The sequence below is a fragment of the Triturus cristatus genome, chromosome 6 (genome assembly GCF_964204655.1).
Source record: "Triturus cristatus chromosome 6, aTriCri1.1, whole genome shotgun sequence".
Taxonomy (NCBI): domain Eukaryota; kingdom Metazoa; phylum Chordata; class Amphibia; order Caudata; family Salamandridae; genus Triturus; species Triturus cristatus.
This window is the reverse complement of record NC_140589.1, coordinates 1,630,025,071-1,630,051,805: the sequence shown is the minus strand read 5'-3', so window position 1 is coordinate 1,630,051,805 and position 26,735 is coordinate 1,630,025,071. Positions and strand designations below refer to the sequence as shown.

Below are 26,735 nucleotides of genomic sequence, written 5' to 3'. Positions count from 1 at the left end.
ATGACGGAACGGTTCCGTCATGAGCACAGCTCAGCCGATGCTCATGACGGAATCGTTCCGTCATGAGCATGGAAGGGGTTAATGTTTTAAAAACAAAAACATAAACAAAAATAATGCCATGAGCAATGCCAATAGCTCTAACTTTAACAATGCCGAAACCGTTGCATTGTAAATGCTTGTTTTATATAAAGCAGTCAAAATGATGAGCGCTCATTTCTGATTTCCCAAGATTGAAGCAAAAATGGTGTGACTTTCCTAAAGATTACAGACTACGTGACCATGTGACAAAACAGGCATTGGCAAAGTAAGAGAAACCCAGTGAAAAGTAGAACATGAATAGCGCAAGTTGTGACCTAAAGGGAAGCACCGCAACCTTTCTTTCCTACTTAAAAAATAGAATATATTGACTTGTTTGATGAAAAAGATCAAGCTGTACCTTTAATGCTGCAACTTTGTGAAACCTACATGTCCCTCAAGACCCTAGTTCAACCTGACAAGAAGGGAATTTTCAGGCCCTGGTGTATAGATGGGTGTATAAAAATGATCACCCCCCCCCCCCCCCCCCCCCCACACACTTTTTGCTGTATTTTATTGCTGGTGTAAGGACTCTGCACACCAGGGCGCTCACCTCCAGTGCCCAGTGTATGTTCTCGGACCCTTAAAAACATGTAACTTGGCTAATCCTTGATTGACATATTTAACTTACGTATAAGTCCCTAGTGTATGGTACCCTGTGCACCCAGGGCCTGTAAGTTAAATGTCAGTTGTGAACTTCAGCATCTCTCGTGCCTCCACTAAAGAGACAGGACAAAGCATGTCTTTGGGCCTGCCCCTGCTGCACGAGTGTGCAGTTTTAAAACTGCAGATTCGACCTGGCAAACAAAACCTTTTGCCAGGTCTAAACCTTCCTTTTTTAATGCTTAGAAGTTACTCTTAAGGCCTAAATGCCTGTAGGGCAGGATGCCTGGTATTCAAAAAGTAGGACACTTGTACTTTCGTTTACATGTCCTTGCATTGAAAAACCTCCAAAGTTGTTGTACACTGTGGCAAGGCTGGCTCTCCCATAGGAAAGCATTGAGACTAATTATAACACCTTATAGTGCATAGCTTCAGTTTGGGAATAGCCAGAACCATGGTTCAAGGGTTTCAAATAGAAATTTAAAATACAATCTAATGGGTGAGTCAGATTTTAAATTACTGTTTGAAAATTGAACTTTTCGAAAGTTGGTATTTCCTGCATAAAGCCTTTAGTAGCCCTTTCAAAGTTAATCCCCAGCTGTCACCTGGCAGCCTGCTGACTCCCTGCAAGGGGGTGTGAATGGCTCCCAGGAAAGGGAACAAAAGGCACTTGGCTGGGAGAAGGTGTGACTTCCTCCTAAAAAGATGGCCTGGGTGTGTGCCCACCAGCTGCACAACTTCCAAGGGACATGCCTTGTCACAGGCAAATGTACCTTACACCTAGGCCTGCCCATTCATTTGGCCAGTTAGTCAGAGTGGCACCAATTCAAAGGGGGGAGGACAGGGTGTTGGGAGGGGTTGGACGAGCTGTTTCAAAACTCATTTGCAGAGGAGTTCCTTGTTTTCCTTAGACGCTCCTCAGGAGTGTGTCCTGAGCTCTGACCAGGGGAAGAAAGTTTCTGCTATGTTGGATTTTGGCACAGCAGGACATTGTGGGATTGCTTAGGGACAACCCCCAGGAAATGATGTCAAAGTGGGTAAGTAACATTTTGGCTATTGGTCAGGAACTTTCCTCCACCTAAACGTTAGTGTCAGGCATAAAAGTGGCACCCCTGGGTACCTTTTTCAGAGCACTGCTGGACCTGAGGAAGACAGAAGAATGGACTGCACCTGCTGAACCCTTTGGACTTCAGGAAGAAGACTGCACTTACTGTAACCTGTGGCGAGAGACTCTGAGGGTTGGACCTACTCCCACTTGAACCCAGGACAGAAGAGTGTACTCCAAGGGTTAGTTAGCTAGCCTCCTGTTTAGCTCTGGGAGCACAAACGCTATAAGAGGCCTGCAACTTCAACAGCACAGCTGACCACTTCCAACTGGATTTGCCCTGGACCCTGATGGTGGTTTCTGGGAGATTGAGTCAACCCTCGACTGGTGCCCACAAGATCCTGGACCCTTGGCCAGTGTTAGAGTGTACTCTTCTCCTACACTTATAAACATTTCAAAAACTATTTCCAAAAATAACCAGGAGCTACCATTGGACTGCTGGTGTTGAATGCCAGTCAGACTCAAGGAGTTTAGTGTAGAGGGATTTCACAGAAGCCGACGTTGAGGAGCATCTGACCACCATTGTGGACTTCCTGGCCGCAGACATTGGACTTCACCGGCTCAGAACTTTCCCACTGTGGACCTTGACATCCTCAAACTGGAACCGAGGCTGTCCCCAGAGACCTGCACTTCAGCGAGCAGACAAGCCCTTCTTCAGATCCAATCTGCAGCCCAAACTGCCGACGATCTAGTTGAAAAAACTGGGGTCCAGAAAAATGACTAGGTCAGAAGTTGACCTTTCCACCAGGATGAACCTGGTACCTGTATTCAACTTGCGCGCTATCATGGTTGGCCCTAACTTTTGACTTTGACTGGGTCTAGTGCGACCAAATACCTGTGGTTAGCTAGCGCTAGAAATGCCTAAATCTTTTTAAAAATCATATCTCCAGTTCTCTACATCTGATTTTTGTCATTTTGGTGTCTATTTGAGTATTCAAATTTATAATATTTTTATTCATGGCCCTCAGGGGGTATGGTTCTAAGATCAGCAGCCTGCTCAAGATCTGCGAACAGGAATATATAAATATAAATAAATTGGGTCCTCTATTCTGAAAAGATTACAATAGATCCCCTTTCATAGTTTTGAAAATTGCAACTCATTTGATATTATAAATCTTAATAGTGTAGTGTTCATCTTTCATCCACTGCTTTTAGACTATTAAACTTATGATTTTGAATTTCTTCCTAAGTGTAGGAACCTGCTTGACTCGTAACTCACCCTTTGTGTAGCTGTAGTCGGGGCCTAGTTGCTCGATGATGTTCAGTAAAGTCAGCGTGAGACTATCAAAGGCATCATCCTCCATCGCCTTTTCAGTGTAACACCTTGACGAAAACAAGCATTCTGAAGTTGAGTTGTGCTGATGTTTCACAAACAAATTACTAGCAAATCTGTATTGACTCTACAAGATTGTCGGTATTTAGAGGTGTGAGATTTAAGGCCATGGTTTGTATATCTTGTTGATTGTGTCAAAGTTATTTACACACATTTCATTTCTAGAGTTTATCAGAAATATATTGATATTTATTAACGATCACTTTTCCTGTGTACCACAATAATACTAACATTACTTGTTTCTGCTCTTATAGGCATTTCCATCGGCTCTGCCCTTAAATTGCTTGTCCTGTTTAGCTTGAAGCCATGAGTGTTGTGTCAAATGGGCATGGTATTATCACCATCAACAGTTTGTCCCATTGGTCATTCTGTTTCCACACTGCTGCCCATGTAAGATGCATCCTCTACAGTTATTTAATGTGTGTCCAACCATCCTGGATTGGGCGATTTTGTCACCATTTTCCTGCTGATATTATACCGTGTTTTCTTAGAAGCTCATAAAGCTCCCATTCCTCTGAGAGATGTAGGCATATTGAATCTGAACTTTTGCTTTGAGTAAAATAGATCTTGATCCAAGAGTCAGGACTTACTTTAGTTGTCAAGAGGTTTCGCTCTTAGATATTCTGTTATACTTAGTCTAGACTCTAAGTTCCACAAAGATAAGGTCTCCCTGTCCTCTTTGTGTGGTTCTCTGCCCAGCTCTTGCAGTATTTCCATCTCAGTGAGGGGCTTCTAGGTACCTGACTAATTTGTACCACCTGGAAAGTCATATCAATAATTTCCTTTTGTATCACCTGGATAGTCGCATCAATAATTTCCTTTTGTATCACCTGGATAGTCGCATCAATAATTTATTTTTGTATCACCTGGATAGTAATATCAATAATTTTCTTTTTTCGGGTATAAAACCCAGAACAAAACATATGTATGAATTTTGGGTAAAAAGTCTATGCAATAAAAGAGGAGAAACAGATAAACGTAAATGCATATCTAAAGGAGACAATTTATTTACCATAAAAATAAAATAATGTAGTCATGTGAAAAGTGTATTATCGCTCCAAAGATGTAGTCGCCTCGCGATTGGTAAAAAAGCACGAGTTCGTATTAAAGTCCATCAGCCATCGACGTCAACAGTTTTATTGGAGGAGCTGCGTTCATCACTGAAGGTATCGCTCTTCTCATTGTTCTAGCTCTAGACGCTTGTGCACCTGCAACCAAGTAAAGCCTCATGACAAGTCCATAGTCCCAAGGCCTCTAAACAATTGAATGAGCCACTTGCTTCATTGGTGGGAGTACACCAGACTAAAAAAGAGAAGAATCTGCAGTTTCTTCCTTACTGTAACTCCAGACACAATAACTCGAGTTAGATGTGGAGTAGAAGGCATGTGCACATATATAATCTTTATGAAAATTACCATGCTTGTGTGATTATATGCATGAAAATGTATGCACGCTTTTCCCTCCTAAATAAAAGTCACGGAAGCTACCTGCTCAATATACTGGGCATTCGTCTCAGACATTTTCTACTGAAGCAACACAAATTGCAAAAAATATATGAAATGCAAAAATTGTGATTTACACAATATTGACTGACAAAAATCACCCCAGCGTCGGAGGAAGCACCATTGGATTCCCCCTTCTCTAAAAGCCATGGACAAAATGCCCAGGCAGAATTTTACAGAAAAGACCTTTGCAGTAATTGGCACAGTGCAATCTAGATACCCTTGAGCTGGATAGGGTTGACATAGTACTCATCTCACCTCTTTTTTAATCAGATAGCATCACAGGGATATCCCTTCCATGGACTTTGTCAGCTTTCCATTTTTCCTTCAAGATCCAAGGGCCTATGGTCAACTTTGAAACGGGGTGGGCCTGGATTACTTTGTGTTAGTTCTCAAAGCTGTTGCCCAGAAGGTCAGTGTTGCTGTGAGCTCTGCTGGTCTTTATCTTCTTAGCATTTTGGTTGAATTAAATCAAATAATACTGTGTATTGTTTGAACATAGTGCAAACCGGGAAACTCACAATGCAGTCTAACACAATACCGTGCAATTTCTTCAACTCTTATTAATTCACTCATACTTCTTAGATCAATCCTATTTTATTGAACATTCATACGCTCTCTTGATTTCTTTTGTTTCTCTTTCACTTGTTCAACCTTTAATATAATAATTAATTTATGTGTCCATTAAATACTCCTACATATCCCAGTGCATTTCACGGTGTGCGCTTCATCGGGGAATTACGATCACAATTGAAATGACTCGATCAGTATGCAATCAATATAGTCAATATTTTCATCCCTATTGTTATTATTACCATTTATATAAAATGACGGGGGTGTCCCGGCGCTAGTAACGGCAAAAGTAGCGAGGATTAAGGCCAGATGAAGGGATTCAGGGTAGGTTAAACAGTCACGTTTTCAGTGTTTTCCTATATAGTCTTTCTGTCTTGGCCTTCCTGATGTGTACAGGCATAACGTTCCATAAGGCAGCCGTTTTTAACGAAAACGAGCGCCCGCCAATTCTGGATTTTTTGAATCGTGAGGTTACCAGCAGTTCCTGATGGTTGGATCTTAGGACCCTGGTCTGGGAATATTTCTGTATTCTCGTTTCAGGTACTTTGGACCATGTTCCCCCAGTGCTCTGTAGGCTAAGGTCAGAGCCTTAAATTCTATTCTTTTCCTTACTGGCAGCCAATGCAGGCTTCGTAGATGGGGGGAGATGTGATGACGAAGTGGCACATTTCTAATCAGCCTCGCAGCCACATTTTGGATAATCTGCAGTTTCCTGATCAGGTATGCAGGGAGGCCTAAATACAGACTTTTAGCATAATCTAATTATGATGTGACCATTGCATGTACCACCTTTTTCCTACAATCTATTGGGAGAAAGTGGATCTTCGCTAAACACAACATTGCTCCAAAAGATCCCTTAATTAAACATAATGAGAAGTACAAGTGAATTCATAAACTGAGTTGTGCATTCAGAACTAAAGGAATGAATGATAAGTCAAAGAGCTCCCAGAAGGTTTGAGAATTCCACGGGTGCTACCAGTTGCTTTTTAGGTTGAATTTGATTGAATGATGTTCAAAGAGTTGCTTCAAGTAAGAATAATCCCACAGGAGTACATTTCTGGCTTTTCTCCATAGCCATTTGGGAATCTGGCCCGCGGACAGGCAGGTAGTGTGAGGCTTGTCCATGAAATGCTTCCTTCTGCAGACTGTCATGTGTTGGTACCACAAATAGAGCGCGCCTCCCTCAAGGTTGTCCTGACTGCTTCCTCACAGGCCTGACTGCCTGGCAGGCCTCACAGCTATCAAGTCTCCGCAGTAAAATCTGCCAAGGTAAGGACTTCTGCTTTGTGAAACCTATTATCTCAAGAGACATGAATGTCTTTGCTAATTAATGCCTCTGCAGGCACATGAGCACAGGGAGAGAGCATAATCTGCCTCAAGCACTGGTCTCCTGCACTGGGGATAGGCTAAGGAAGTCTGTAGTCTTTAAGAGCTTAGGACCAGAATGCTTCCTCACCTTTTAATCAAGCTTATGTTCACCAAGGTTTCAAAAGTGCCACGTGAAATCTGCCAGTATTTGCAGGACATGCATATTGTTGAACGGACAGACACGATAGGTTCAGAGAAACAGACGCAGCTGAAGCACCCATTTTTTGCAGCTGAAGGCTGCCACGTTTCATGTTTTTCTGAATGCGAGCATGAAGCAATAAGTTGTCTGAAAGAAAACTTTCCACAAATCTGCTTGACAGTAAGTGACAACACTCCAGGGATTTATCAGTGACAAATGGAGGAAGGAGAAAACCCTTCATTGCAGTGATTGGAGTATCTACTTCTCGGCAGGGGAGCTACTTTCTCTCAGTAAAGGCTACCTAGAAGGTGATATTTAACACGAGATCCACAATGACAGCCCCAGTGAGCATGATGGGAGACATCAGAAATAGGACATTGTCCGGCAGGACTAAATGAACAGTTATCTTAGTATGAAGTTCTGCTCATGAAAAAGACACATGCAGCTTGGTGCTATGCCCGAGAAAACAGAGAAACATTTTTTAGATTTAAAGTGAGTAAAATGTGAGAATTTTGGGTTAAAAGAAGCCTAGAATGGATGTTCACTTGTCCAGACAAAAGGAGCCCTGAAGAGTCATTGTTGAGCCATGAAAGCAGGCAAGATCATGACTGCAGCGCCTGTCCTGTCCTTGGCATGCCCGCTTTTTTAAACTTATCAAATCAGCGGGTACATGACCACTTCTCTAATCTCCATTGACTCCCATGACGATGGAGTTGATGGTCCTGCCACTGTCAGCAGACCTCCTTTCTCTTCATGAGCGTGGCTCAGGAAGCTCACTAACATATACAGGCCTTAAAGGGCCTAAGCATGTATATTCTGTTGAGTGTGCGCCTGCTTTTAATTGAAGACTAGACCTGTTATTGAGTGGAATACTCCATTGGCTAACATGCATGTGCCATGCAATACAGGTAGAGGTATGCAACGCTGACCGGGGGCATTTCTGTCCCTAGTCAGCAGTGCACATTCCTTTGTGGTTACCTTCTACTAAGCCAGAATTTTAGTTGAGAATTGGCAGATGCAGCAGGCCCAGATCCTGCCACATGCCTGTTGCAAGGTGAAAGTATTATGTGGTATGGCAGGGGTGCCTTTCCATGTAATACTTATGTATGCAAACAGCGGTCCTTAAACAAGTAAGATGACAATAGGATAAATATAGATTGGAATCAATGCTACGTTAAGAATGTCCAGCCGGACAAACGATTTAATATTGTAATAAATCAATGAACAAATATGAAAACAAAATTCTTGTGGGACACAATCCTGTATCCCATAGGGAACATGACAATTACAAAACACACAAGGACATTTCAGGCAAGACAGTTATAGCTTGTAAAGTATCGGTTGTGTCAAGCTTAGAAAAAACAGTCAATGCACTTTTTTACACAATGGATTAATGTGCAAGCTGTTTTGTATGGGTTGACGACGTTTCGATCCTTTCAAAGTGATAGTAGGATCATCATCAGGACAATGATTAGTGCATGCCTGATTTAAGAGAAATTGCCTGTGGAAAAAAACGGGGGTGGGAGGAAAAAAGATTGGGAGGAGTAAAGGGGTAAAATGACAGAATTAGGGTGGCCTGAGATTGATGGACCAGTACATACATGATCACAATTTGTCCAATTAAAACCAAACGTGATGTGAACGTGATTGGCATTCAAGCACGCTGTGTCTGTGACCAGGCGTGTAACTCGCAATTAGTGAGACTGTATCTAGTGGCAAGGCAGAAAGATCAACCGGATTCTAAGGTGGGACGTAAGCGGTGTTTGAATGCAAAGGGCCAATGTGTGGAAGTGAGATTGGACCCTTATTTGAACCACGCAGTGATGTAATGTTAACCACGAAGTGGATTCACCGAATAAGGATAGAATCAGCTGTGTAGCGAATAGACAGTGCAAATACAGAAGTCACACAACGTTTACCGAAATCAATTAACCGCTACGGTATGAGCACATCCCTCAAAATTAGCGCAAAATCACAATTGAGAGGCGAGTACAAGAGACCAATAAACAATTCACATGGACGACAGATTAAGAGTGGTGAAAGGACAAGTGTAAACTGAGCGTGGCTCACCTTGACAAGCTAATTAGAATCTCGAGTCAAATGCAACGCGCGTTCCGTATCAAGGGTCTACGTGTAGACCGAGTGTTGAAGTGTAGATACACTAGGGAAGAAGTATAATTAAAATGAAAACCTGCTGGAGTCGGTCCTACTATGGAAAAACTAAAGTTGTGGCTGAGTGGGTGTCTTGGTAACTACAAGAGTGATTAGAATCAAAGCGCTCACCTTTAGCAGTTAATAGCCGTTCGTGAGTCAATAGTATCTAAGCAGAGTAACCAGGAGTCAGCCAATGAAAGACAGATCTCCGGCGGCGTGATAATACACTGGAATAAAACCAAAAAGCTAATATTGGTATGGCGCCAGAATCATTACAACCAAAAGGTTTAAAAGCTTAACAACGCGAGAGAGGGTGCCTGCGCTTACCGATTTCCTGCAGTGTCTTCAGGGGTGCTTTGCCGAGTGACAGTGCGTTCGAGCTGTGCTCACGGTTTTAACGCTCGTGACTCGAGACGTGCAACGTGTGTCAAAAGGCGCCATCTTGGGTGAGTGGATAGAAAGGGACGATAGACTAAGGAGGGGAGAGTAAAGCATGAAAGGACGGTAGAGTGAAACGAGAGTTATCTACATTAATAAACACGTACATGGGGGAGCCACACAGTTCTTTGTTAAAAGTTGGAGCATGATAACAACAATGTGAAACCAATAAAATTACATAAAGTGGGAAAAAATTGAAAAAACACAAGACTGTACATGTGAAGAGGGCTATGTAAATAACAGGAGGTGTAATGGGAAATAATGCAAGATTTACATTACAACTGTGTGTTTTTTTCAAATTAGGTTAGTCCAGTCCTCATTACGATTCAAGCCATTTCTGATACTGTTTGTTCGGATGATCATTCTTAATTCTTCTTTGTTGAGAATTTTGGCAATGTCTCCTCCACTTGGTGGTTGTTTGATGACTTTGATCACAGTCCATTTGATATCATCCTCTTTGTGCCCCATTTCAGTAGTGTTCAACAAGAGGGGCATTAGGAGTTTTACATCGCACTCTGCTCCTGTGTTGTCCGATCCGTAACTTCACCTTTTGTGTGGTCTGGCCAATGTAAATGTTATTGCATGGACATAAAATCAAGTAAATAACATTGCAGGTATTGCAGTTGGAAAAGGAATTTAGATCAATAGCAACATTGTTGAATATAAAATCTTTCCCTTCCATGGTTGTTCCACAAACATTGCAATTACCACATTTGGCATGTCCAATTAGGGGCTCTAAGCCCCAATGGGCATCAAGGGTCGTGGCGGGTCTAGAGGATGGTAAAGCAGTCGTACTAGGTGGTCCTTTAGATTCCGGCTTTTTCGAAATGCGAAAAGTGGCCGCTCTATTGTGAGGTTACCAGCATTCACGATGGGCCAGTGTTTCAAGATGGACTTGCGGATAGAGTTCGAGGCAGGGGAGAAAGTGGTGACACAAACTCTACGGTTGGTGTTGGTTTTCTGTTTAGGAGAAAGACGAACTTCCCTTGGGCAATACCAAGCCTGTTTCTGTGCATTCCGTACTAGCCTTTTTGGATAACCACGTGCTCTAAGCTTTCTGGTCAGGGTGGAAGCTTCAGAGAAATAATCTTCCTTCAAGAAGCAATTACGCCTGATGCGTAGAAATTGCGAGTATGGTAAGGAGTCCCTGAGTGCTCGTGGATGGTGACTCTCGTATCTGAGTAAAGGGTTTCTCTCAGTACTTTTTCTGTATAGTTTTGTAAGTAACTCCTCATTAGAGTAGTAGATAGTTAGATCAAGGAATGGAATCTGTGATCTGTCATGTGTACTTGTGAAGTTAAGACCAGAGCAGTTGTTGTTGAGCCAGTGTGAGAATTGGTAGAGTGTTTCTTCATTGTGATGCCATATCAAAAAAATTTCATCTATGTAACAGCGCCACAAAGTGACGCCGGTAAGGAATGGATTGGTGGTTGAAAGGATGGAGGTCATCTCTAGGTGATCCATGAAAAGAATCACTAGATTGGGGGCAAAGACAGCGCCCATTGAAGTGCCCTTCACTTGCTGATAGTACTCATTCTCAAAATAGAAAAAATTCCTAGTCAGACATAGTTCCAGTAATTGGATAATAAATAGTGTGGGGACAGGGTGGGGACGTGATCAAATGGGTGGTGTTCAATCAGGTTAATCATGGCCATGCTGTCCCTAACATAGCAATGGGTCAACGGTACGAAATCCTTAATGAAGTGGGCAATGTATTGGCCCAATGGTTCTAAAATTGAACCACATCCAGAGACTATGGGTCGTCCTGGGGGGGTTGGTCTGGTTTTTATGGACCTTTGGCAGAGTGTATATAACTGGGGTGCGTGGGGATTTTACATTCAGAAAGAGGTATTCTTTCTGGCTGAGAAAGCCCTCTAATTTGGCCTCAGTAGTAAAAAATTAGTGTCTGTAGTTCTTTTGTGGGATTCGTTGGTAGTCTGCAGTAGTGATCTGTATGGAAGGGAAAGATTTTATATTCAACAATGTTTCCATTATTCTGAATTCCTTTTCCAACTGCAATACCTGCAATGTCATTTACTTGATTTTATGTCCATGTAATAAAATTTACATTGGCCAGACCACACAAAAGGTGAAGTTACGAATCGGACAACACAGGAGCAGAGTGCGATGTAAAACTCCTAATGCCCCTCTTGTCGAACACTTTACTGAAATGGGGCACAAAGAGGATGACATCAAATGGACTGTAATCAAAGTCATCAAACAACCACCAAGAGGAGGAGACATTGCTAACATTCTCAACAAAGAAGAATTAAGAATGATCATCCGCACAATCAGTATCAGAAATGGCTTGAATCGTAATGAGGACTGGACTAACCTAATTTGAAAAAACCACACTGTTGTAATGTAAATCTTGCATTATTTCCCCATTACACCTCCTGTTATTTACATAGCCCTCTTCACATGTACAGACTTGTGCTTTTTCCATTTTTTTCCCACTTTAGGTAATTTTATTGGTTTCACATTGTTGTTATCATGCTCCAACTTTTAACATAGAACTGCTTGGCCCCCATGTACGTGTTTATTAATGTAGATAACTCTCGTTTCACTCTATCGTCCTTTCATGCTTTACTCTCCCCTCCTTAGACTATCGTCCCTTTCTATCCACTCACCCAAGATGGCGCCTTTTGACGCATGTTGCACGTCTCGGGTCACGAGCGTTAAAACCGTGAGCACAGCGCGAACGCACTGTCACTCGGCAAAGCACCCTTGAGGACACTGCAGGAAATCGCTAAGCGCAGGCACCCTCTCTCGCGTTGTTAAGCTTTTAAACCTTTTGGTTGTGATGATGCTGGCGCGATACCAATATTGGCTCGTTATTATTATTCCAGTGTATTATCACGCCGCCGGAGATCTGTCTTTCATTGGCTGACTCCTGGTTACTCTGCTGAGATATTATTGACTCACGAACAGCTATTAATTGCTAAAGGTGAGCTCTTTGATTATAATCACTCTTGTAGTTACTATGACACCCACTCAGCCACAACTATGGTTTTTCCATAGTAGGGCCGACTTCAGCAGGTTTTCATTTTAATTATACTTCTTCCCTAGTGTATCTACATTTCAACACTCGGTCTACATGTAGACCCTTGATACGGAACGCGCGTTGCATTTGATTCGAGATTCTAATTAGCTTGTCAAGGTGAGCCACGCTCAGTTTACACTTGTCCTTTCACCACTCTTAATCTGTCGTCCATGTGAATTGTTTATTGGTCTCTTGTACTCGCCTCTCTATTGTGATTTTGCGCTAATTTTGAGGGATGTGCTCATACCGTAGCGTTTAATTGATTTCGGTAGATGTTGTGTGACTTCTGTATTTGCACTGTCTATTCGCTACACGGCTGATTCTATCCTTATTTGGTGCATCCACTTCGTGGTTAACCTTACATCACTGCGTGGTTCAAATAAGGGTCCTATCTCACTTCCACGCATTGGCCCTTTGCATTCAAACACCGCTTATGTCCCACCTTAGAATCCGGTTGATCTTTCTGCCTTGCCACTAGATACAGTCTCACTAATTGCGAGTTAGACACCTGGTCACAGACACAGTGTGCTTGAATGCCAATCATGTTCACATCACGTTTGGTTTTAATTGGACAAATTGTGATCATGTATGTACTGGTCCATCACTATCAGGCCGCCCTAATTCTGTCCTTTTACCCCTTTACCCCTCCCAATCTTTTTCCTTCCAACCCCGTTTTTTCCACAGGCAATTTCTCTTAAATCAGGCATACACTAATCATTGTCCTGATGATGATCCTACTATCACCTTGAAAAGATCGAAACGTCGACGACCCATACAAAACAGCTTGCACATTAATCCATTGTGTAAAAAAGTGCATTGACTGTTTTTTCTAAGCTTGACACAACCAATACTTTACAAGCTATAACTGTCTTGTCTGAAATGTCCTTGTGTGTTTTGTAATTGTCATGTTCCGTACGGGATAAAGGATTGTGTCCCACGAGAATTTTGTTTTCATATTTGTTCATTGATTTATTACAATATTAAATTGTTTGTCCGGCTGGACATTCTGAATATAGCATTGATTCCAATCTATATTTATCCTATTGCATCTTACTTATTTAAGGACCGCTGTTTGCATACATAACTTTCACCCAAGGTCCTTAATCACCTTGAGGGTTCCTTTGCTCTTCTCCCAAAAAAACCCCAAAAAGCATGTAATACTAGCACAATACACAAAAGTAGCCCCAGGGTACTCTCTCAGTACACCTCTCCGTCCTGGTAAAGTGGCGAAGAGCAGACAGACTACTTAGAGGAACATGTGTTAAGCATTTCACATCACCAACATGGACGATAAGTAATTGACACGACTCGAGAGAAATCCGACACTAATTCATAAAAATAGCTCTGATTGTTATATATTTTCAGACACCAAAATGAAATGAATACATACAGTATAACTGGAGTTATCAATTTTAAAGCATTAAATAAATCAGTACTCTGCAATTTGAAAACATTAACATTGTGGGTCAATTGGAAAAACACATCTATGCACCGGTTACTTAGAGAGTGAGTTAAATGAAACCCACTCGGAGTTAAGGTCTGGTGAGTCCGTAGACCAGTTCACGACAGCTCGCGCAATTTTACCTGGCTCAGGAGCGGGGTGCAGAGGTGCACGTGATCTGTCAAACGGAGCTGGCAATCAGACTTGCTGTGTTGAACTGATTACCTTAGCAAAAAGGTACTTGCGTGGCGAGTTGAGCAAAAACCTTTTGAAGTTAAACAAGGAGCTGGCCCTAGACCAGAAGTCTCCAGGCAGATCCGATCTACCTGACTCGAGGGTTTCAGGTGCAGAGGTGCTCGTGGGTGTCCGTGGTGCTGAACCGGAACCGTGGTCAGAGGAGCTGGCAGGCGTGCCAAGAGAGGGTAAAAACAAATGCAAGATCTTTATGATGGAGCCACAGGGGTGGCTGGTTGTTCGTGCAGGTGAATCTCTTCTCTTGAAGCGTTGTGTAAAGCAGGTTGTAGGCAGACTGACCACCAACAAGCCTGGATACCTGCAAGCTCTCCGGTTGAGGAAATCTTTATCCAAAGGACCAGGGCAACGTCGTAGGAAGCTGAACCTTGCTGACAGTCAGGACTACATTTCCCAGAAGCCACCTGTCCAAGAACTTTGAGCGGCCACGCCGGGCGGCTCCGGGAGCAGGACCTTGAGGTTGTGAACTTAGCGGCTTGTGCCGACTGCAGGGGACTTGTTCTTCTATCCCACTGGAGTTCTTGTGAAGTCTGGGGTTTACAGAGGGGTTTGTCTTCCCTGTGGAACCAGTCTCTTGCCTTGGTCAAGTCGCAATCCAGCTGGTGCAGGGTGGCTGCCCCAGGTGCAAAGCTTTGCACCTATCTTCGTGAAGTTCAGCCTTGTCCTGGACACAGGTCTCTTCTTGATATCACGTTGAATCTATGGTTTTGGTGTCTGGAGGGCCACTTAAATCCTGGATTTAGGGGATGTTAGCTGGTGTGAAGACTAGTAGCCAATGGGCATCTAGTCCTGTGGCTAACCCACCCCAGTAGTGATGACATTCTGTGGGCGTAGATCACTAAAACTAGTCAGAACCTGATCTCTAGCCTAATTTCAAGATGGCCAAAACAATCCACCTCAACTGCAACACCCTAGATGTGTGGTCGGCCTTGTGGAGGTGGTTGCCTCCTGCATAGCTAATTTCCTGCCTGCCATGAAAAACAGTGTTTGGAGCCTGGGGGAGGATTTATCCTCGAGTGGGGGACAACTTCCTTTGTCCAGTGGCGCCAGTGAAGCCTTGAGGCTCACCGCCGCAGCAGTCTAATCACTAGCCATCCTGTGTGGGCGGAGGTGTCACCTCCTGCTCACTCAGATCTTTGTCTCTGGGAGCGGCATGAATGCATGATCCTCGAGCGTGCTTGGCGTCGCAGCAAATATTGTCCTATTATGGGGCTATAACTCAGGCCAAAAGGCTATTCTACGCAACTCGTATTGACTTGGCCAAAAACAATGCCAAATAAATGTTTTCAATTGTACAGAGTTTTACTTCACCTGCCGCTCTAGGGAGCCTCCATCCACAGACAGCTGGTGCGGAGCCTCTCCAATTTCTTCAGGGATAAAATCCTTTCCATTCAGGCGGCCTTCTCCTCCTGCGACAAAGGCATTGGGGCAGCTTTGATGTCATCACTTACTGATCCCGATCACCCTCTGCATGCCTTTAGGCCTGTGGACCTCTCTCTGAGTCCCTTAAAATTCTTATGGGTCTGAAGTCCGGATCTCCTTCGGACCCCTGTCTGGCCAGAATGTTGGCAGGAGTTGCTGAGACCATTAATAATGAAGTTAATGGTATCATCAATATGTCTCTTCAGGTTGCCTATGTTCCAGAGGCCTGGAAGCAGGCCAAGATTCTGCCTCTTTTAAAAAAGCCGTCGATCGCCCCACTTAGCACAGTGAATTACGGCCCATCTCCCTTCTACCCGGCTTGGCCAAGGTGTGCGAGAAGGTGGTGAACAAACAACTCACGGAGTTTGTTGAGAGAGAGGGCCTGCTGCATCCAGCCCAGTCAAGGTTCAGAGCCTGCCACAGTACAGAGTCTGCCCTGGTGGAGGTTTCGGAGGCAATTCGGGAGTGTCTGGATGCCGGCAGGAAGGCAGCATTAATTTTGCTCGACCTGTCGGCGGCGTTCGACACTGTCCCCCACTCTCTCCTCCTCTCTCCTCCTCTCGCGTCTAACCATGATCGGTGTGTCGGGTGCTGTTTAGGGCTGGCTCAGGTCCTTCTTGGAAGGACGGGCTCAGCAGATATGGCTTCCACCGTCTTCTTCTTCCCAGGCAGTAACCACAGGAGTCCCACAGGGGTCCTCCCTTAGCACCCTTCTTTTCAACATTTATGTCACACCTTTGGTGTACCTGGCAGAGGAGCTTGGGGCTAAGGTCATGGCCTACACGGATGACACCCAGCTTCTTTTCACTTGGGATAAGAATGTGGACTCTGTTTCCTCTGCTCAATACTGTCTGTCTTCCATTTTTAGTTGGCTAGCTGCCGAACAACTCAAGTGCAACGAAGATAAATCAGAGATTCTCCTACATGGAAAGTTTCCTTCCAATTTTAGAGAAGCTCTTTGGCCTCCTGAGTTCCTTATCCCCACTTCTACAGGGAAGTCCACCAAGAACCTGGGGGTGTGGTTTGAGGAGAATCTTTCCTTTTCTACACAGATTAGGAAATTTGCCGGGACCTGCTTTGGCCTTTATGTGCCCTTATTCTGTCCTGGCTGGACTACGCCAATGACCTTTATGTGGGCATCCTGGCCTATCTGTTAAAAAAACTCCAGGTAGTCCAAAATGCAGCAGCCAGACTTCTTCTGGAGATTCCCGCTAGGACTAGCATGAGACCCCACCTGCGCTCTCTGCACTGGCTTCCTATAGCCGAACGGGTCAAGTTTAAATCTTTAGTTACGGCCTATCGCGTTTTTCATGGGCGTGGCTCCATCTATCTGCAAAAACGCTTCTCTTTCTACACTCCAGCGTGACATCTGCGTTCCATGTCCCAGCGCCTCGCCCAGGTCCCCCGCTTTAAATGTCAGAGGGTTGGAGGCAGCTCTCTAGCTCGGAAAGCTGCTGCTGCATGGAATGCTCTCCCTTTCGCCCTCCGGAACATTCAGGACCCGCTGATTTACAAGAAGAACTTAAAAACATATTTCTTTCCAGAAATCTCAGATGTTTGCCCCTCTTTGTTCCGTACCGGGACGCTCTCGAGTATCTGTGCGCGCTACAAATCAAATTAACATAACATAGCAGAATGAAAGAGGCTGAGGCCCTTCCAAATCCAGCCGCAGTCTCTTAGTTATGTTTCCAATGAAATGCTAGAGTGTTAACATTTTGTATTCAAGATGAAAGTGTGGCACTCCTAAACGCTATTTTGTTGAAGTAGGAGCTGTTGTAGTTAAATCCCTTCCTGAGGAGCAGGCTGAAATTAATTTGTATAGAGATGTTAACGTAGGCATGAAGGCATGAAACCAGCAGAGGACGAAGGGGATGTTAGTAATTTGAGACATAATGTATTTTTAAAGGGGCTAAAATAGTTATAGAGAGAGCGACGACTGCATAAGCATTCCCCTCCTATTTCTGTTTACAAAGCCTTCCCATCTTCTCAGTTGCTTAACAGCTTCTAATTTTCAAATAATTAAATTTTGGTAGATAAATATAAATATTACATTTACCACTCTGTAGTTATAGTTTGGTCAGACTTTTCATAGAAAGAACATTATTTGTTTTGCCGATATCTTTGGTGCCATTTGGCAAAACTTCACAAAACCTTTCCCAAAAAAGTTCCTCCACATCAGCTCCTCCTTGATCTTTACCCGGGGTGATCCATCAAGCGGGGGCTGAGAAAAAGAGGAAGCCCAAAATGCAATTTCCCCATGAAATTTCATAGCGAATTTTAGACAGTGCTACAGCCAAACTGGCTAAATGAAATTATGCCAAACTGGGCAGAAAGCTATATATTCACCCAAAGTATGCATTTTCTGATTTGGTTTAAATTCATTCAGTAATCTTTGAGAAATTAATGTTCAAAATAAATGCATAGATATTTTGACAGTTGGCCTAGACATAAAAAATGAAAGCATTCTGATTTGCTGAGGGGGTGGTTTCGAATGATTAATCTGATTGGCAGGTCGCAGCTTGAACAGAATTGTTGTGGTCACCACTACAGGGCTCGAGGAACTGGTCCCTGTGTCCTGCAAATGTTTTCATAAAGGACATAGGGTGCAGAATAGGGATACCCGGACCACCTAGCCCTTAAGGGTGAGGTCCGAGAGGGACCCTCTGGTGTTGCCACGATCCAGTGAGAGTCCTGAGTGACCAGGAAAATGCGTCATTTAAAAAAAATATGGGGTGGGTGTTCGTGATAGATTGGGTATGGTAATAAGATCTTAATTTGCTTTAAGAAAAACCCTATAAATTAACTGAAAAAAGTGACTTTAAAGTTGGGTATGGTGGTAATATCTATCCATTAAACAATTACTTGAAAAACCAAAGTTTAAAAAGTATGTTATAGGTAGGTAAAAATGTCAGTTAAAAATGTTTTAAAACATGGAAATTTACCAGTAATAGTTTACACAGCTAGCTAGGCTGTGTGTCCCCACCATGCCTATAGTCATCATCAATGATGTTGTTTGAGATGTTATAAGTGATGTCATTAATGATGTTATTGAACATGTCATAAGTGATGCAATCTGTGAGTTCATAAGCAGACCATAGTGCGGGCACAAGTTTAAATTAGCTCAGTAAACTATAATGGTGAATTATAGTAGTTTTGTAATTTTTTTTAAATGTTACCTTTTAACTGACATATTAATGGTGAATTTCAGTGTTTTAAAAAAAATTTAAAATGTTATGTATTAATTGACATATTTCCCTATCTATAACATCACTTTAAACTTTGTCTTTTTCAGTGAATTTATGAATGTTTTTACGATATAAATGCCATACCCAATTATAATGTCACTCTAACCTTTGAGGTGTTTTGTTTTTTGTGGAATATATATAGAGGTCTCCACTAGGTAGTTGTAGTGAAGTCAGCTGCTACATAAGAAAAGCGTTTTTGTGTTGCTGATAACTTTGGCACCGTTTTACGAATCTCCACAAAACTCTCCAAAAAGGTGCTAAATTTTGATTAGTTTGTTCATTTAAAGTTGATCCATTAAGCAGAGGCCGAGAAAAAGTGGGGTCCCAAAATGCAAAATCCCCATGCATTTACCATAGGCTTCTTTAGACAAGGGTACAGCAAAAACTTCTAAATTGAATTACACCAAATTTGGCAGGAAACTAGATCTTGGCCCACAGATTGTGCTTTTTGGTGTAAATTTGTAAAGTATTTTTTGAGAAATTATGGTTGAAAAATAATTGTATATGTGGACAGTTGGGTCTGCGAGAGTTTTTAGGGACTCTCATGGGAGCACCAATTAAAAAAATAGATCGTTCTGATTGGCCCAGGGAGATTTATTTCCCTTGGGCCATCTCGCTCTCCCACGGTAGTGAGTATCTAACACTTTCTCATGTTGCTGGCAGCTATTACAGGAGTTGGGTACTTAGTAGTTTGTCCTAAATTAAAAAGGAAAAATAGTAGAAGGAGGCAGGGTAAGGATACCCTAAACTCCTAGGACCCATGGGGGAGACTCAGAGGGACCCCCCCCCCAAAGCCAAAAAACAAAATAAATCAGAAAAAACGGCTGCAACCCCATGGGATTCCCACAGGATAAAAAAATAAGGCAGCCGTGCTGCATTTCCTTTGTTTATGCCCCAGGGAGCCCACTCCTGGGTCTGTATTCATAAAGGGGAGGGGACGCAAGGCCCCCATCCCTGAACCTCTAAGGGCCCCGGGGAACCCACCTTTCGGGAGAAATTTAACACAAGGAGGTTGCCTCACTGTGCCATTAAAGGCCCTGGGTAGCCCACCCTAGGGTTAATATCTTTAAGTGAGGGGGGCCGTGCGGCCACACTCCCTGAACCATTAATGGCCCCTGGAACCCCATCCTCCAGGCTGGCTCACTGACTTTGTCCCGGGGAGCCCACCCCTGGGACATAGCAATTTCCTTGCCCGCACCAGCATTGGCAGGGAAGCCTGTGTTTGCTGTCGCTTGACAGGAGCATTATTTTATTTCCCGCCGTGCGGGAGCAAACACCAAGTCTGCTCCCAGCTACTGGAAGTGGACTTTTGATCTGTTTCCCTACCAGCACTGAGGCGGGCAGGGAAACAGATGGTGGTGGTTGTGGTGGAATTTGCACATATGCAAATAAATAAGAGTCTAATGATTTGAACCGATTCTCCTGGAGTGCGGTGGTTCCTTTTGTGGATACTTTTGGTGTATTATAATTCAGCGTGGGACTGTCCACACTCTACACCGGCACCCACTGTGAGAAGAGCGCACTTCCCTGGACTTGTGGGTGGTAATATATATATAACCTTTTGTCTTCAACAGCTTCCTATTTTAAACATCTACCTCTTTACACTTCATTGTTTTAGCAAAACAGGTATAAAAAAATGTTTCTTATTTATATGAAAAAAACCTCTTTTGGCTTTCCTTTTAAATATTTCAATGAATTTTTAAGGTATTTATACCCAATAAGCCAGCATCTTTATACCTGTATTTAAGACTGTGTTGTTTGGTGCGCAATCAATGGATTGTTTGAACTTCACTCTTCCATGTCTATGATTGTATCATGTGTTTAGTCACAAGTTACTGCACTAGCACTTTAAATACTGCGAGGCACTCCGTCTGCGCGTCATGTGAACAAGGCCTTCTGTAGGCCGAAACGCGTCATGGCGGTGGTGTAGGGCATTTAATAAATCCTATGCACTTAATTTATGGGTCTGCGTTCGTCTGTTTCCTGACAGTTGGATGGTGTAAGGCGAAGTCTGCAATAGATATATATATATTTAGAAAAACAATTGGGTTACTAGTTGAGGGAGTGAAATCCTTCTCGAACAACAGCCCCAATTCAGGGTGAAGTCACAAGCATACCCCAAATTAGCCTGTGCTCAACCTTCTGGTAGCTTGGCACACAGCAGTCAGGTGTAACTTAGAGGCAATGTGTAAAATATTCATGCAGCACTCCAAACAGTAATCAAGTGAAAACACAACACAAGGAAATAGCCATATCAATTTAGAAAAACAGAGCAAACTTTAATAAATAAATACCAAAACTGCAAAAATCCAATCCGTGGAACCGGAGATATGCAATTTTAAAGAATTAATTGAAATTAGCCAAAAAGCCCAAAGCGCTACTTGTGGCTATCTGGTTATGCGAAACTGGGAGAAAATCACAAGTTCAGGCTGACTGCAATGAAGCGCAGGTCGGATACAGGGACTAGGTTAGCCCAGCTGAAAGAGTTACCTTCTCATCAAGCGCAAAGAGCAACGTTCCCAGTGAAGGGGGCCACGAGGAGCAGGGAAGCATCACAGAGAGTCGTTTATGTACCGCGAAGAGCAGGCCTGGCGTGGCAGACAGTCGTCACTGTAGGGCAAATGTCCTGTTGTCGTTACTAATGGTGGGGCTAGAGCATCGCAGTGGCCCTCACAGTGAGTGGTCGTTGCTGTACCGTAAAGGTGTTGGGCTGACGGAACTTTGCATTGGTAGGCAATTCGAGTGCCGATGTTTTGGCACCAACTGGACCATTCACAGTTGTGAAGAGCCCAAAAACTTCAATTCAGCCTCTCCGAGGCCACACCAACAGTCCAGGTCCTGAGGGGCACCACTTGGGGATCAGGGACTTGTCCCTGCTGGATCTGGGTGCTGCTTCCGGTGGTTGTGAGTCAGTTATGTCTCTTTGGCTCTGAACAGCAGTAGACTAGCATTGGAGTCACTCTGTGAGTCCTGGGTTCAGGTTCAAATCCATGTGACTCAGGTAGGAGGGCAGCAGGGATGCAATCCAGTATGGTAGCAGTCCAGCAAGGCAGTAGTCCAGGAGTGCAGCAGTCCAGCAGAGTGACAGTCCTTTCAGCATTACAGCAGTCCTTCTTACTGGAAGAGTCTCCACAGATCCAGTAGTTTACTGAAGAGTTGGTGTCTGAGGACCAATATGTATACCAGGTGCCTCCTTTGAATTGGTAGAAGTTTCTAGAGGTTTCCCTTTGAAGTGCACAGGTTTTTTGCCTGCCCTGGCTCTAAACTAACTACAGTGGGTAGGCAGTCCTTTGTGTTAAGGAAGTATACAGCCTATCCTAGTGTGAGTACGGTTGTAACCAGGTCCGCCCTCCCGTCCTGCCAGTGATGGCTCATCCAGGCACACCTAAGCTCTCTACTGTATGTGGCTGTCTACAAAAAATATACAAAGCCCAACTGTCAGCTACACCCAGTCATGTGACCCAGAAACAGGCTGCAGGCACTAAAAGGCTAAGGCAGGAAAATATCAACCTTGTAAAAGTGTCATTTTCTAAATTGTAAACAAAAATCCAACTTTATCATAAGGGGGGGGGTTCATTACAATTCTGACACCAAACATGATCAAGCACCTGTTCCCATTTGGAAGTTACAGCTTAATCAATGTAATAATGTAACTCCTATCCTATGGGAGAGGTAAGCCTTGCAATAGTGAAAAACGAATGTAAGAGTTTTTAACTACTAGGATATGGGAAACCTAAAAGTACATATCCAACATCTTAACTACACAGTAAACTACACTCTGGGCTGTTTAGGGTTTACCCTAGGGGTGACTTATATGTATTAAAAAGGAAGGTTTTGGGTCTGGCAGAAGGTTTATTTTTCCAGGTCAAAATGGCAGTTTAAAACTGCACACACAGACTTCAATGGCAGGCCTGAGGCATGTTTTACAGGGCTACACAAGCGGGTGGCACAATAAGTGCTGCAGGCCCCTAAGTAGCTTTTAATTTACAGGCCTTGAGTGGATGTAATACCACTTTACTAGGAAGTTATAAGTAAATTAAATATGCCAATTGGGGATAAACCAATGTTGCCATGTTTTAAAGAGGGAGCACTGGCTAGCAGTGGTAAAGTGCCAAGGCCAACAAAAACAAATTCAGAAAAAAGTGAAAGTTAAAGGCAAAAAGTTTGGGGGGTGACCCTTCAGCGAGGGTCAGGTCCATATATATATTACCCAGTCCCAGATCCCAGTGGATAGTTATAGTTAGAACCATGTTTCCATAGGACATGGATTTTTGTTTTGCTAACAAGTTTAGCGACGTTTGACAAATCTTTGAGACCTTCTCATCCACCAGCTCCTTCAAGAAACATTTCGAAGTGATTCGTTAAGCAGGGAACAAGAAAAAAAGCAGTATCCCAAAACATGTTTTCCACATTCAGTATTCCTTAGGAAAATTGAGCAGCGTTTTAGAAAAAACAGCTGAACCGAATTACACCAAATGTGGCAAAAAGGTAGATCTATACCCCAAAAGTGTGCTTTTTGTGATTTGGTGTAGATCTGTTCATGAGTTTTGGAGAAATTAAGGTTAGTATGTATGCATATTTCATGCTGTGGTACCTTTGTGGAGGATCTGTGATGATTTGAGTTTCCACAAGCTCGAACTATGCGATCTGATTGGCTGGCCGCAATCTGAAAAAAAAGGTTGCAGCCGCTATTTTAGAATTTGTTGTCCTAAAAAATAAAAATAAGGGGGCAGGGTCCCTCTGGGTCTTTTGGGTGACTTCCCTAGGAACCTCCTTCGGGATGCAAATAAAAATTAGATCTTTTTTCCCACGATTCCGTAGAACTACAACTCTACCACAATGCCCAGCGCAGCCCCGTGTAAATTTGTGAGAGAACCAGGGATCCAAGGCTTTGCAGAAAATAAAAGGGGTGGCCGGGGCATTGCTCAACTGTTGGGGTTGGCAGCCCAACCCTACGCTATGCACAGTCAAAGGCTGTATGTGGTTGGAATAGTAAGCTTTGGTAATAATCTATTACTTTACATGACAAAAACCCTAGAAATTCACTGAAAAAACTGAAGGTTAAAGTGACTTTACAATTAGGTATGGTAATAATTTCGTATTTATTTTAAATAAAAACCTTGAAAATTCACAGAAAAATACAAAGGTAAAGTGACGTTATATTTAGAAGAAAATGGTTCATGGCCTGACCGTATGCCAAACACTCTACACCTGAACAACCCCCACTGTGAATGGTCTTCAGGTATGAGGAGCAGGGGTACGTTTGGATGCAGGGCCTGACCTGTTGCCAAGCCCTGCACCACCACTCATGTCCACTTAACACACCATTTGCTTAGCCTTCAGCTTTTCACAGCAAAGTTTGACCAAAGGGTCTACTCTTTAATGATTTCAGCCGACAGCTCTCCCAAAGTGGCCTACACCCACTGCAGCCATCCTTTGGGTGAATACTGGTGAAGATAATGACAGCCATCAAAAGGGCTTCACTTCTGAAACCAATTTCTTTTGTATGTTTCGAAATCTTACAGATAAACTTGTAAGTGTCCAACCATACATTGAGGTTGTTGTATTACACCTTTTTCACAAAGACTATAGCACACAGTCTGAATTATTGGTTGATCTCAGTAATTTTAACAATGTAATTATTTAACTATAATCAGTGACGTCATCCATGGTGTCATTTAGCATGTCATGAGTGATATAATGGGTAAGTTCATGAGCAATCCATGATTGGGGGGTGCTAGTTATTGTTAGTTCGCTAAACTATAACTGGCGTAATTCAGTGTTCTTTTGTGTTTATAGCTGTCTCATTCAAAATTATATATATATTTTATTTTTCACTGCAAAACCAACGGTTTAAGTAATGTTACAGTTAGGTGAAAATTTCCAGAAATCTCAGATGTTTGCCCCTCTTTGTTCCGTACCGGGACGCTCTCGAGTATCTGTGCGCGCTACAAATCAAATTAACATAACATAGCAGAATGAAAGAGGCTGAGGCCCTTCCAAATCCAGCCGCAGTCTCTTAGTTATGTTTCCAATGAAATGCTAGAGTGTTAACATTTTGTATTCAAGATGAAAGTGTGGCACTCCTAAACGCTATTTTGTTGAAGTAGGAGCTGTTGTAGTTAAATCCCTTCCTGAGGAGCAGGCTGAAATTAATTTGTATAGAGATGTTAACGTAGGCATGAAGGCATGAAACCAGCAGAGGACGAAGGGGATGTTAGTAATTTGAGACATAATGTATTTTTAAAGGGGCTAAAATAGTTATAGAGAGAGCGACGACTGCATAAGCATTCCCCTCCTATTTCTGTTTACAAAGCCTTCCCATCTTCTCAGTTGCTTAACAGCTTCTAATTTTCAAATAATTAAATTTTGGTAGATAAATATAAATATTACATTTACCACTCTGTAGTTATAGTTTGGTCAGACTTTTCATAGAAAGAACATTATTTGTTTTGCCGATATCTTTGGTGCCATTTGGCAAAACTTCACAAAACCTTTCCCAAAAAAGTTCCTCCACATCAGCTCCTCCTTGATCTTTACCCGGGGTGATCCATCAAGCGGGGGCTGAGAAAAAGAGGAAGCCCAAAATGCAATTTCCCCATGAAATTTCATAGCGAATTTTAGACAGTGCTACAGCCAAACTGGCTAAATGAAATTATGCCAAACTGGGCAGAAAGCTATATATTCACCCAAAGTATGCATTTTCTGATTTGGTTTAAATCCATTCAGTAATCTTTGAGAAATTAATGTTCAAAATAAATGCATAGATATTTTGACAGTTGGCCTAGACATAAAAAATGAAAGCATTCTGATTTGCTGAGGGGGTGGTTTCGAATGATTAATCTGATTGGCAGGTCGCAGCTTGAACAGAATTGTTGTGGTCACCACTACAGGGCTCGAGGAACTGGTCCCTGTGTCCTGCAAATGTTTTCATAAAGGACATAGGGTGCAGAATAGGGATACCCGGACCACCTAGCCCTTAAGGGTGAGGTCCGAGAGGGACCCTCTGGTGTTGCCACGATCCAGTGAGAGTCCTGAGTGACCAGGAAAATGCGTCATTTAAAAAAAATATGGGGTGGGTGTTCGTGATAGATTGGGTATGGTAATAAGATCTTAATTTGCTTTAAGAAAAACCCTATAAATTAACTGAAAAAAGTGACTTTAAAGTTGGGTATGGTGGTAATATCTATCCATTAAACAATTACTTGAAAAACCAAAGTTTAAAAAGTATGTTATAGGTAGGTAAAAATGTCAGTTAAAAATGTTTTAAAACATGGAAATTTACCAGTAATAGTTTACACAGCTAGCTAGGCTGTGTGTCCCCACCATGCCTATAGTCATCATCAATGATGTTGTTTGAGATGTTATAAGTGATGTCATTAATGATGTTATTGAACATGTCATAAGTGATGCAATCTGTGAGTTCATAAGCAGACCATAGTGCGGGCACAAGTTTAAATTAGCTCAGTAAACTATAATGGTGAATTATAGTAGTTTTGTAATTTTTTTTTAAATGTTACCTTTTAACTGACATATTAATGGTGAATTTCAGTGTTTTAAAAAAAATTTAAAATGTTATGTATTAATTGACATATTTCCCTATCTATAACATCACTTTAAACTTTGTCTTTTTCAGTGAATTTATGAATGTTTTTACGATATAAATGCCATACCCAATTATAATGTCACTCTAACCTTTGAGGTGTTTTGTTTTTTGTGGAATATATATAGAGGTCTCCACTAGGTAGTTGTAGTGAAGTCAGCTGCTACATAAGAAAAGCGTTTTTGTGTTGCTGATAACTTTGGCACCGTTTTACGAATCTCCACAAAACTCTCCAAAAAGGTGCTAAATTTTGATTAGTTTGTTCATTTAAAGTTGATCCATTAAGCAGAGGCCGAGAAAAAGTGGGGTCCCAAAATGCAAAATCCCCATGCATTTACCATAGGCTTCTTTAGACAAGGGTACAGCAAAAACTTCTAAATTGAATTACACCAAATTTGGCAGGAAACTAGATCTTGGCCCACAGATTGTGCTTTTTGGT

General features: G+C 42.6%; 1 protein-coding gene across 1 annotated transcript in view; it reads left to right on the top strand.

Annotated features, from left to right (window-relative positions):
• CAMKMT (calmodulin-lysine N-methyltransferase) overlaps positions 1–26,735 on the top strand; it is a 1,482,081-nt gene that overhangs the window by 811,762 nt on the left and 643,584 nt on the right. The window lies entirely within an intron of this gene.